Genomic DNA, 14,464 nt, shown 5'->3' with positions numbered 1-14,464 from the left:
TTATAATCCAAAACACTGGGCTTGCCAAGAGGAACAAATTGCAATTGTAGTCAGCTTGAAAAAGGAAGCATTTTGTTGCAGTAAATATTGTTGGAAATGTTGAACAATGCCAAAGCTGTTCCTAAAACAGTTTCACTGTTACCATCTGCCACAACAAAATCATCTATCTCCAGAGGAGACAGTCTTAAATGTGTGGCTGCCAGCTTCGCATTTTAGCAGGGAGGAGGGAGAGGAGAGGATCCGCCCGCGTACAGAATATTTAGAACAATCATATTGCAAAGAGAGAGATCTAAAGCTTTTGGTGACCTCTGCTTGATGCATTGCCATAAACAACAACAAGCCGTAAAAATCTCCCATGATTAATTAAAATTACAGGATGAAGGAACAACACCATACTATGGTTTGCTCACTGGACGGATGGTTGAGAAAAAATGCAATTACTTGTGTATAAATAAATTATTCTGTAAAGTAAGAGGAAAAGATATATCACAGGAGACATTTCAGATCATTAGCGAAAGTTAATTATTGAAGGACATTTGTTACCCTAAAGCAAAGAAAATCTTTAAGTTTACAATTTGTGAGTGGTTGAAACTAGATGCAGATAGCACCAATGCTCACAAGATTGTGTGTGTGTGTGTGTGTGTGTGTAGGGGGGGGAGGGGGGGAGGGAGGGAGGGGGAGGGGGAGAGAGAGAGAGACAGAGACAGAGACAGAGACAGAGACAGAGACCCAGACTTTTCTCCCCAACTTGTTCCCTTGGAGTCTGCTGGTAGCACAGGTAGACGTTGCCCAGGGCTCACCTGTTAGGTTCCCTGGAATCATAGAATCAACCAGAGGCATTCCATTTTGGCCTGTTGGCAGAATTGAAAGGTGCCAATTTAAGCATTCGGAGGAAGGGGGTGGGATGAAGGAGGATTGAATATTTAATTATTCAGGATAGACAAAAAGGACTGAAAACTGGACTGATGACTTTGGAACTTACTGGACTGGAAGGGAAAGGCCGAGATCGGGGGAGGGAGGGGAAAAATCATGATATTTAAAATTTGTTAATGTAAAAAAAAAAAAAGAGGTTATAAAAATATGAAGGTTGGTTTTTTGGAGGATAAAAAATAGGCAGGTCAAGAAAAGTAAGATTGATTATAGTTAATTATGAAAGGATTCGGAAATATTAAATTTAGAATGTGTAAAGAGGATTTAAAAATTGGGTTAGTTTTTATAATATAAGGTGAAAATTTTTTTTGGCAATTAGAATGCGAATGAGAATAAGAATACTGTTAAATAAGAATTGAAAATGGAAATCGGGGCAGGGGGGAGGTTGGGGAGGCCCACACAATGATTATAGAAATAGAAATAATAATGATGTTTTTTTCTTCTTCGTTTTTTCTCTTTTTTTTCTTTTTTCTCTTCTTTTTTTAGGGGGGTCCTTTTTGGGTTTTTTTCCTTTTTTCTTTTTGTTTGGATAAATGGTTGGATGGACACCCCCCCCCTTGTTTCCTCCCTTGGAGTCTCTTGGTGGCAGGGGGGGGGGCTCGGGATGGAGGGGAGGGGTGGGGAGAAATTCAATCATAAAATGAAACACTGCCGACTGCCTGCCTTTCGGGGGACCCTCTGGTGGACAGAAGTCAGTGGAAAATATGCTATGTATTTTTATGTTTGTTCTTTTTATAATATAAAATCAATAAAATATATATTAAATATATATATATATTTAAAAAAACAATTTAAGCATTCAGAATAATTTTCTGATGGTAAGAGCTATTATCAGCTGTGGGATGGATTACGTTGGAAATCAGTGGGCTCTTCTTCATTGGAGGTCAGACGGCCATTTATCAGGGATTATTTAGCATTGCAGGGGGTTGGACTAGATGACCCATGAGATCCCTCCAGAAATCTATGATTCTACAAGTCAGAAACAATAGAGTGGAACAGTTTTTACTCTGCAGATAAATGCCCTGCCAGTGCTGGCTGCCTAGTTGACCTTGAGTGGGTGATTGCAAGCGTGAGAGATGTATTTGGTTGCATCAGCAGAAGAGGTGAGTCAGCTAGGCCCATTCCACCAGCTGAGCCGGGGCAATTGCTCTTTGGCTCCTCACATCCCAGAGCTGTCTCCATCGGCAGCCATTGAGACCCATGTGTATCTGAAAGACAAATGGCACAGTGAACCCCCCACCCCACCCTGCATAGGGTTGGTGCCTTCTGGGTCTTCTTCTCCCAAAGCAGTGACCATTCCAGCTACTCTCTATATGACACCATTGCATAATTGTGTGAAAGAGCTGTTGCTGTTGGCTTTTCTCCTCCCTCCCTTGGTCCATGTAGTTGAGTGTTGTCTACACTGACTACCAGTGGCTCTCCAAGGTTTCATGTAGGGGTCTCTCCCACCTCTACCTGGAGGTGCCTTCAGGTTCAACCATTGACATGCAAGGAAGCTGCCACGGTCCTTTCGTTTCCATTTCATTTCACATTTAATTTGTATACTGCCTTTCTATTTTACTATACCCAAGGCGGTTTACAAGCTGAAGAAACAAAGAATGTACACCTTATAACAATCTAATCCAATACAAAAATGTGATAATAAAACATGACTTTAAAATAAGCAACTAATGTCAGTTAAAGTAATATTCAACAATCCTTCAGAATAGTATAGAATATTGAATATCAGCATATCAAAATTAAACAGAAATCCACTCTTAACAATTACAATAAATAATTTCTAACGTATAATCAATAAAAAAACAACGGAAAGTCATGGTGCATAAAACAATACAATACAAATCGAGAAGCAGAGACTGGAGGGTAGGGCAAGGCAGGCGAAAAAGGCCTTGCCTGATGGACGGATGGAAGTCTTTCCCCTTACAGTTCTCCCTCTAAGCACAGCTCCCTTATGAAGACTCCTTCCTCTTCCCCATCCTGACCTAAAGGAACTGGAACACCTTTGCAAACAGCTGGACTACAAATCCCATCATCCCTGACCACTGACCATGACACATGGGTCTGATGGGAGCTGTAGTCAAACAGCATCTAGAGATGAACCATGTTTGGAAGGGTGTTTTATTGTACGGAATCTGCTGGAGAATGGCCTCATCCATTGCTAGCACCAACTTCTCTGGAAGTGATGGTTGAGGAATCACAGCCTGCCTGAAGCTGGTCTGAAGTGCTCTGTTGGATGGAGATGAATTGCAGAGCTTTATGACATAGGGAGAGGGGAAAATCCAAGGGAGGGGGAAATGACTCCAGAGCAATACTTCATGCCTGCCTGACATTTATATCACAACGTAAAAAATGTTTATTTGCGGGTATCTTAAGCTATTTACATGTTCCACTTCTTCTGCATGCTTGTTCAATATTTATGTAGAACCTTTATTAATTAACACTTCAGCAACTTGTGATGTTTGAATCGCCGCCATTTTTCAGCTAGAGGCAAAGCCGGCCTTTCTCAAAGTTCATTAACATTCCCCGCGGTTATGCAGTCATTAAGTTGGGGATCTCATTATGTAGCCATTAGGATAAGCATAAAACTAGTTTCAGTGCAGCACATTTGTTAATTATAAAGTAATCTAAACCAATGCAAGAGGAGAATCTATTTGATTTATTCTAATTGTTTATAGACACTATAAATTCCCCCCCAGTTCTCCTGTTTGGAACAGAATCCAAAGGGGCGCCAAGTGTTGCATTTCATGTCGTACATTAGCCAACGGGCATATTGCACTTTCTCGGTCAGATTTAAACGAAAGCGGTTCAGAGTTGTCACAGGTAATGGCAAACACCCAGTTTTTAAGGCCTTTGCTGACATCTAAAAAACTTGACTTGAGGAGGAAAACCACACATACTCCCTGCAATTAAATGATGGCCACTAAAAGGAAAATACCAAAGTCTATAAAACCACTTTGCCCTGGTTTTTAACACTTGAGGTGTATATTGTTACGGCCCATCATCATCATCATCATCATCATCATCATCATCATCATCATCATCATCATTATCGTAATAATAATATCCCACCCTTCTGGCTGGGTTTCTCCAGCCACTCTGGGTGGCTTACAGCATATCTAAAAACATAATAAAAACCTCAAGCATTAAAAAAAAACCATGCAGAGCTGCCTTCAGATCTCTTCTAAAACCTGTATAATCCTTTGTCTACTTTTGTGGTTCTAAGTTGTTCTAAACTGTTTCTAATATTATATTTTAATGTTGCAAGCCACTCTGGGATCTTAGGGTGAAGGACATGTAAAGAATAATAATAATAATAATCTGCAAACTTGCTCCATCCAGGATAGGCTAAATACCCCCTCTGTAACCACTGAACAGCCTACCACCAAAATCTCCATCTTCTGTGGAGTGAGTTTCTGCTTGTTAGTCCTCATCCAATACACTGTCAGTTCCAGGAACTTTATAATCAGTTCTAAGAAGCAAGCAAGGAGGAAGTCCGGCCAGGGAAGGAACATGGATGAAAGAGGGGTAGAAAAGAAGGCGGTGATAAGGGAGCCAAAGAATTTTGATCCCAAGGAAGCCAATTTGCAGCCAGAAGGCTTGCTTGATCCAAGAAGCAGGCATAGGCTGGGCTAACAAATCGGAGGGCTTTGCAGAAGGCCTCTTGCAGCCTATGGAAAACAAATAAAGCTTGTTAAGTCAAAGGGGCCAGAGAGTCACCTTGGCAGATGCAGAGATCAGGAAAGTGATGATTTTCACCCATACTCCTGAATGAGGAAGGTTTTAACACACACACACACACACACACACATCATTTCCTTGTGAATAAGTAGGCAGGAATTATTTGGCATTTGGTGTCCCTTGCAAACAGGAAACAAGCATTTTTGTCTTAAGGCTGAGACACTGCCCCGTTTCTAAATTTCAGGTGTTTCCAGAACAGGATGTCCATCAGAACATCTGGAGAAGGTGAGGAAAAGAGGCAGGCAAGCACAACAGCTCAGCAAGGAAACTACAAGCTGCAAAGGCAGGTGAACAGACCTGTCAAAATATGTGCCGCCACAAAGCAATCTTGCAGACATGGGCAGACCTAGGTGCTGTAGTAAATCATAGTGTTTTAAGATAATAATAAGAGCCTTGCTGAATCAGACCAAAGGCCCATGTGGTCCAGCATTTGGAGATGTACAAATTTCAAAGGATGGCTGCATTTCACTTCTCATATTGTTTCAGAAAATGCTAATGTGATAGATTCACCCTTAAATGTGAAGTGAATCAAATTTCTTCCCTACTCCCCCCTAACATTTACACATGGAGGGAACTTGTGGAACTGTTTCTGCTGGCCTTAGTTTTGCAAACTACCATGAACTTACTCACTGCTCGTTTTAGCTTCTCTACACTCTGTGCCAATATGCTCCCCTTGTTTTCTGGAAGCTGATCAAGTTCATCTTGGGTCTCCATACCCAGCAAGGAATTTACAAAGCTGGTTGTGTTTTCTCCAGAGATTGGGAAGGAATCCAAATTTGTTCCGTACACCCCCGTTCATTCATTGATCGGCACTGATTTAAGCAGGAACAAACTTTGGCCCAGTTTAACATCTTTTCTGGAGACAAAGGTCATCACTTTAATTATATTCCTCATTGTTTCTCATAATTAACTGCTTTTGTTGATATTGCCAAAGCTCATGTTGTTTAGTGCAGCTAATTAAGCAAATGGTTTGTAGAGAATAAACTTTTCTTTTTAAACTACCTTTTGTTTAGTCTACTAAATATTTTGGTAAGTCCTTTGTTTGTTTGCTATGCATTTGGACAACTCTTAAAATACTGGGCTGCATCCAGTGTTAACCTAACTCGGAATAGACCCACGGAAATTAACGGACGGGACTAACTTAGGCCCATTAATTTCAATGGGTATATTCTGATATTGACCGAAATTTGCAAATGCTTCATAATATGCAATAATTCATTTTTGTACTCCATTGTTTTTTAAAGCCATATTTGAGCATTAATACATTCTCAATGAATGGCAAAAGGGTGAAGTCCCAAATGTGACCAACATTCATTAGCACCCTCTATAGACATCCAAGTGAACATGGTACAGGTTAGAGGTTGGCACCTGCTGCCGTGATATGCCCCACCCACCCACAGGTATTCATTCTACACCGGCTTAAGCAAGTGGCCATCATCACATCTTCTTAGAGTGAATTTCTTCTGTGAATTCCAGTTAGCTATGGACTGTGCATGAAGAGCAATCTCCTGTTCTCTCCACTGAATTGTCTGACAATCGATCTCATTGAGTGAGTCTGAATTTTAGTCTTGCAAGTGTGACCTGCAAGCAAATTTCACTGTGTTAATGCTTTCCACAACTACTTCTGCTTCAAGTATAGTACCTACCTGCAGGATACTATGAAGTTCAAAGGGCTCAAGCAGGCTTACTCACTTCCCCCTCCCCACCTTGACTTTCTGTTTTCAACACACTCAACATTTCATAGTTCCTGGAGACAACTGATCATGCTCTTTGGATTTTAGGTTGTATTCTCACCCTGTATGCATCTAACTAAGTCTTACTCAGGGCAGGCTCATTGTAATCATTTAAATGATTTCAAAAGAGAGTGTCTATCTGCCCCAGAAAAATGGTGGTGGCCCAAACACTCTCCCAGGCCACCCCTTCAGGATGCCTTGTTCTGAGGAATGAGCAAGGCAGGCAGGAGGGGGCATTGAAGGAGAGGCACACTGTCTCTGTGTTAGCAGAGGATGGGTGAGGGGAGAAAATGTTATCTCTTCTCCACTTTTTCAATGCCATGCAAAAGAAAGTAGCAATTCTGGCTTCCTGGGCCTTTAATCTGAGTCCTCTTTCCTCCCTGGCCAGGAGGTCAGGAGACAGTGCGGGCTCCCCTGGGTCCTAGCTAACCGCCAACGCAAATGAAAGAAAATGACTCCGCAGTCTGTAGCTCATCTTACATTTTGTCAGCCGTCCAGAGAAGAAATGAATCTAGGAGAGCATAATTAGAATGTGCCCCGTGATAATATCTGGCCAATCAAGCAATAAATGACTTTATGAAGAATGGGCTGTTAGAGAAGGCTTGTCTGCAGTGGATCTACATCATTTATTTTAGGCTTCTGTTTTGCAAAGAGGAGCTCCGGCGCCAGAAGCAGAGGGCAACAGGAGTGGTTCTGCAGGAGGAATGACAATGCAATGGAAACAGTAGTGAAATAGGGATAGTGATCCTAGGGAGATAAGGGGAGAAACTTCAGGCTGGAATCTTGTATCCAGCTCATGTATCCTTATGCCCTGCTAAGGATTGTACCAGTGGAGGCTGGTCCTTGAAAATGACTCACAAACTTCAGTTGGTCCAAAACATAGCAGCCAGATCGATGGCTGGGGTTCCCTTTCAATCTCTGTTTCAAATTAGCTGCCCTGGTTGCCAGTTCATTTCTGGGCCCAATTCAAGGTGCTCCAGTTGGTGTTTAAAGCTCTAAGCAGCTCAGGCCCCATATACCTGAATGACCACATCCTTTCCTACAGACCCTCTGTCAGCGAAGCTCAGATGCTGACAGGAGGAGAAGAAGCAGGCATAGGGAGAAGACAGTTAGCAGCGGAAGGCAGAGAGGAAGAGGAGAGCAGCTGTAATCTGAGCTCTGAACAAAAGGGAGAAGAAGAACAGGGCCAGAGTGACAGGCAGCTGTGTGAGAGCTCCAATAGTGAGTCAGACATCGGAATACAGGAAGCATTCTCTCCCAAATCTCATAGGATCTCAAAAGTGGCCAAGACACGTGAAAGATACTGGAAGAGAAGGTGAAGCTTCCATGCTGGGGAAGGGGTAGGCGCTCAATCTGGGCAACTCCATCTTCTGGGGAGGACGATGAGTAGAGGAGCTCCGTCCTAGTTTGTTGTTTTAGCAATAAATCTGAAATAATTAACAGCCAGAGTCATCTCATGTTTATGGGAGAGACCAAGCCATAACACCCTCTCAGTTGTTGATATCACCAGAGGAGGCCGCCTTGATCAATTTAACCTTTCTTTAGCACAGTTATGATTTCTAGGGCCTCCTTTTAATGTGTAGGACCAATGCTTCCCTTCATCCCTTCTGCATCTTTTGACTGTTGACACTGTACAGCAAATGGCATAGCATCACACTAAAATATTGAAATTGTGAGATAGGGACATCAGAACCATGATTTTGCATTGCATCTGGTGAATCGTTTAGCCAAGGACAGCAAAGCAGACACAGCCCTCTACATTCCTAGGGTTGCATTACAGCAAGTGTGTAACTGGCGAAGTGATAATTCACGGCAGTGGCTCTGGTATCTGTTGCTGTGTTTGAGGGGGAGGGAAAATCATGCACAAACAATTAATCACCATAGACTTAATCCAAGATGGCCCCAGAAGGATCATTGTAGCATGAGCTGTCAGGAATCAAGCCACAATTAAGTGAGAAATGGTTTGCACAAGTCACTAGCAATTTACCAACATTTCTGTGAAATCGAATGGTACATTTTGTAGAATGCTGGATAAGTGCCTCGTGCAGGAAATGATGTAATGTTAGGCAGGTCTAGCAATGCCCTCTCTTTGATAGAAAGGGTGGAAGAATGTGGGTCAATTCTCTGAAGTGATGGTTATAACCTGCACCATATTTTGCAATAATAATAATAATAATAATAATAATAATAATAATAATAATAATAATAATAATTTATTATTTATACCCTGCCCATCTGGCTGGGTTTCCCCAGCCACTCTGGGCGGCTTCCAACAGAACAATAAAATAAAACAATCTATTAAACATTAAAAAGCCTCCCTAAACAGGGCTGCCTTCAGATGTCTTCTAAAAATCTGATAGTTGTTGTTCTCTTTGACATCAGATGGGCATTCCACAGGGCGGGCGCCACTACCAAGAAGGCCCTCTGCCTGGTTCCCTGCAACTTGGCTTCTTGCAACGAGGGAACCTCCGGAAGGCCCTTGGTCCTGGACCTCAGTGTCCAGGCAGAACAATGGGGTTGGAGATGCTCCTTCAGGGGAAATCGGCCCAGTTGAGGCAAGAGTTAAGCACTCCCCATCTTTTACATCTTTTCCTAGGTGAGCACCTCTCATCCCTGCAGTCAAGGCAGGTAGCAATCACAGAACTTGGAATCCTTAGTTTGCCATTGCCATCCCAGTCTGCATGAGGTGCTAAAATTGCTTGAACATTACTAGGAAATGTTCTAATAGAATCCATAAGAAAATTTGCTTCACATAAACACATTTGTGATCCCCGCCCTCTACACACACAGATGGGAGTTTGTTTGGCTAAAACTAAACTAAGACAACAACAGCACAACTGCTGAATCTTGTTTCCTGTTATTCTCAATTTCAACCCCTTAAGATACATCTACTTGGAGTTGCATCTGCGATAATACGTTTTCTTGTCCCCCAGATGTGCATTATATTCTCTCTCTCTTTTGGAATAGCACAATAAGAGCTAGCTAGACTTGATAGTGAAGTAGAGCACCCAGACAATCTTTTTAATCCTTCCTCAAACATTTATTTCGCTTTACCCTTAGTCGCTTCCTTGACAATTAAATCACTTACATACTTACTTAAGCTCAATTAGTGTCCTTAACAATCACATTATCTTTAATATGGAATAATTGCCTTTTTACCAAAGCAAACAGGGCATCTCAGCCTGCTAATGTCTGCTTTAGCTGGAGAAAGGTGTTGAAATGTCAATAACTTAAGTGGCAGTTCCCCCCTCCCCATCTCTCCGCAGGTAAATAGGAAAGCTTTTAAAAATGCCTATTAATGTATTAGTGTGTCTCAAGGGTGCAATTATGCCATCAGACATGGCACCAGCAGCGGATCTGTGACTCTCTCCCCCCTGTGTTTACACAAGTGAGATGTTTAAATTATCTGGTTCTTGTGCATGGTGAAACAAATTAGCATTTCAGAGGAGGGAAACCACAAGCAGAAAAGGTTTGTAATAAGGCATACAATAATTTCAGTGGGGTAGTAGACCACACACAAGCAACATGCAGCATTGTGTTAGGATTAATGCTAAACTAACTCTATCTATCTATCTATCTATCTATCTAATCTAATCTATCTACAGTGGTAGCTCTACTTACGAATTTAATGAGTTTCGACCGCACATTCGTAAGTCGAATAAATTCGTAAGTCGAAGCAACCCTATCTAAAAATTCATAAGTAGAAAAATCCTAGCTAAACCGCATCCAAGATGGCGGATGGAGCTCCGTTTGTAAGTAGAAACATTCGTAAGTAGAGGTACCACTGTATCTATCTATCTATCATCTATCTATCTATCTATCTATCTATCTATCTATCTATCTCTATCTATATCTATCTATCTATCTATCTATCTATCTATCTATCTATCTATCTAAAAGTTCCCTTAAAACAGTCTTCAACAGGACTTCAGTACAGTAGTCTACTACAGTAGTCTTCTACATTTTCAGACCTGGAACCCACCATCAACCCAAACAAGCATGTGCGGATCCATTTCTTAATATTTAACCATCAATTCATACATGGCAATACTGCTGTTACAGCCTACCATCGATCAGATGGTGACTCAAAAGTGGGTCCTGATTGAGGGTTATATTTGTATCCAAATTGGAACTACTCAATACAACCCCAATATTCTGCACTTCTTCTTCACTGTTGCTGTCCAAGGTACCAGTGTCCTGGTGTGATTTTCTCTCCCTCCATTCTTTTTTAAAAATACATTTTTCACATACAGTAATTTAAAATACAATAGGCATCATCAACAACAGCTAGTCTGTTATTTATTGGAAAAAGGCACAACAACAACATAGAGTTGGAGCCACAACTTAGAACTAGTTTAAGTTGTATATTAAAGTGTCCAGAAGTTTACATGGATCTGGGAAGGTTGTCTTGATTGATCATCACATCTCATCTAGGATGAGATGAATGGATTCCAGGTGTTCCAAATGGTAAAGGACACATCTTGCCTCTGACTCCCCTGACCTGGCAGGTCAATTTCTCAGCCAGAGCAATGGACCACAGCTGAGCATACCACGAGTCTACTGATAGGTTTCAGAATGCAACACACAGCAATTTCTTCCTAGATTAAGCAGTGGCTCTAAGACCACATGTGGTCCCAGGCCTAATTTGATCTGAGTGGCAAGTATGGAAAAATGGGGGGGGGGGTTAGCAAAATGATAGAAACTGGGGTGACTCTGCCCAACTTTGACTCTGGCCCCACCCACCTTTGGCTCTGGGCCCTCTTATGGCTGACAGAGTGCCGGATTTAAGTATAAGCTAAACAAGCTATAGCTTAGGGCCCCAATCTCTTGGGGGTCCCCCCCAAAAAAATTAAAGGGGAAAAAACCCCTGGATGTACATTTACAAAATATAAGATAAAAAACAAATAAAATAAAACCTACATACAGCAACGGTGTTTTATGTTGTGTAGGCTCCTATGTTGACAAAGATCTGTATAGTTAAAGCGATGGTTTTTCCAGTAGTGATGTATGGAAGTGAGAGCTGGACCACAAAGAAGGCTGATCGCTGGAGAATAGATGCTTTTGAATTGTGGTGCTGGAGGAGACTCTTGAGAGTCCCATGGACTGCAAAAAGATCAAACCTATCCATTCTGAAGGAAATCAGCTCTGAGCGCTCACTGGAAGGACAGATCCTGAAGCTGAGGCTCAAATACTTTGGCCACCTCATGAGAAGAGAAGACTCTCTGGAGAAAAACTCTGATGTTGGGTAAGATTGAGGGCACAAGGAGAAGGGGATGACAGAGGGTGAGATGGTTGGACAGTGTTATGGAAGCGACCAACATGAATTTGACGAAACTCTGGAAGGCAGCGGAAGACAGGAGTGCCTGGCATGCTCTGGTCCATGGGGTCACGAAGAGTTGGACACAATTAATTGACTAAACAACAACAAAGGCTCCTATGATGCAAGTAATGGGCCCCACCTGCTAGCCTGCTCCCTAAATATCATTGGTTTGCTCATTTCTATATCAATTACTTTGATAAAATACATATTTTGTGATGTGCAAATGGCTCTAGATACCTATTACGTCCATAAATTACCATGTAGCATATATGCAACACAAAAAACAGTGACAATTTGTTGTTGACAAAGGACAGCTGGATATATAAAGGGCCCCATTACCTTCAGTAGGTTAGGACCTCAACAAACCTAAATCCAGCCTTGGGCTGACATGTACGCCTTACCCAACAGATCATCCCTGAAGGAATGTGATGCTCAACAAAACAACAGTTGCCTACCCCTGTCCTGCAGTGAGGGCAGAAAACATGGTCCTCAGTGCTGATTGGCTCCTTACTGGTACTACCAGTGGTGTGTAAAACTCTGGGGAGGAAGTACCCCAAAAGGAAAAGAAAGGCAAGCTGTACCAAATGCACTTAAAAAGCCATGAATGTTCAGTTGGCTCATACATTATGATTTGGAAGATGGAGGAAACCAAGCAAGGGATTTGTTTCTGTTAAGCAGCAATAGTGTTTACAGATGTCAGGCATATCAATAGTGTTGGCAACATTGAGAATGCACATAATATAGAGGGCTGAATATTATATTGGAGGCCAAAAAGGCAAATGTGATTATTGAAAAATGTAAGGCAACTGAATGATATCCTTGGAATGCCATATTGCAAGACAGTGAAATTTGTTGCACACCTCAGAAACTCAGCCTTGTAAGCACCCATTCACTAAAAGTACAACAGATTTGTGGATATATATGGGAGCTTGGTCCCAGCTCCTGCCAACCTAGCAGTTCGAAAGCACGTCAAAATGCAAGTAGATAAATAGGAACCGCTACAGCGGGAAGGTAAACGGCGTTTCCATGTGCTGCTCTGGTTTGCCAGAAGCGGCTTTGTCATGCTGGCCACATGACCTGGAAGCTATACGCCGGCTCCCTCGGCCAATAATGCGAGATGAGCACGCAACCCCAGAGTCGGTCACGACTGGACCTAATGGTCAGGGGTCCCTTTACCTTTTTACACACACACACACACACACACACACACACACACACACACACACATACACATATATATATACATATATACACTGAAAAACAAAAAGCCATAAAAGGTTGTAATTAGATGCAAATATGTAAAAGGAGGTCGTGTTGTGAAAGCCAAATCCTTAGCAGTAGAAATAAATGGGACTGAAAAGCACAAGGAGGGCTATTGGCCATGATGACTGGAGTTAATTGGAGCAGGAGTTCAAGGACATTTAGAGGGCACCAGGTTAAGGAAAACTGCACAAACATCCTTGCACACAAAATAAGCATTGTTTTAAATATGTGTGTGCCCTGCTGGATTAGGCCTAAGCACTGTACTACCCACAATGGGCAGCCAAATGCTTCTGAAAAGCTTGCATTAAGTATCCTCCTCCTGCTTCTTTCCCTTAACTGGTGCTGAGCTGCAGCATGCAGCCTCCAGGACTTGGAGCCACGGGTTTTCCCTCCATGGATTTGTCTATCCTGTTTTAAGGCTAATCCATCACTGATGCCACAAATCCTTTTACAGACAGTGGTATATAAGCTTCCAAGTCATCTACAGCACTAAATTCTTTTTTCCTGCATCCATAAAAAAATCAATGCGATATTCTTTCCAAATGACCAACTGACCTTCATGTTCTGACTTTCCACCATAAAAGACATCTTGAACATTTCTATATTTCCCCACTTGTGGCATCTCTCTTCCTCCTTCCCTCCCTCCTTCTCCCTCTCTCCCTCTCTATAAAAATAATTACCTGCTGCTATTTTTTTAAAAAAAGAAAATCTGTTAGTGTTCACACCTAGAGATGATGATAACAATGTTTAGCTTTGTTAGCGAAACAGCAAAAAATACAATGCACATTTCCAGCAGCAAATAAGCCATATGTGCTTTTTGAAAGGATGAACCGAACTTTATTTTCCAAGATCATGAAGTGCTTATTTTTAATAGGACTTCTTGCTTTCCTCAGATTATGGTGAAGCTTTTTGCTAAATTGTGTGCTTACATGGTTATGGGTGAGAATTTAACATACTGGTGGGTTGTGTCTCTGCTGTCGGAGACTGTAGCAGGCATCAAATCATTATTCATTTCTCAGGTCCAAACAAAGTGTTGCATGCAGTTATAAAAAAATTGAAATGCCAGGCAAGGGCTCACCATACAGATTTGGGCCCTGATGGGAGGGGGCTTTGATCCTTTGCCACCCTGCTGTGGTCCTGACCTGGATCCTTCCAACACCAGCTGCTACTTAAACCTTAAAAAAACAACCATTCATAGCATTGCTAATTGCGCGAATGGTGTCCCATTTACTTCTGGCCCTCGCTCCCCTGTTCTGTCACCGCAAATTCCACCCTGAAGCATTGGAGGAATTAAACATTATGCACTGAACATGCTTTCCTCGGGTTTACTCAGAAGTCAGGCTAAAAATAGCATCCCTGTTGGGACAACTATCAGCACTGAAAGCTTTTATTTAAGCATCAACCTAACCAGAGGCTTCATTTAAGCTTCACTCCAGAGGATCATTAGCATAGCATTCACAGTCATTTGTCTGCTAGGATG

The sequence above is a fragment of the Zootoca vivipara genome, chromosome 6 (genome assembly GCF_963506605.1).
Source record: "Zootoca vivipara chromosome 6, rZooViv1.1, whole genome shotgun sequence".
Classification (NCBI taxonomy): Eukaryota; Metazoa; Chordata; class Lepidosauria; order Squamata; family Lacertidae; genus Zootoca; species Zootoca vivipara.
Note: the sequence above shows the minus strand (reverse complement) of the source record.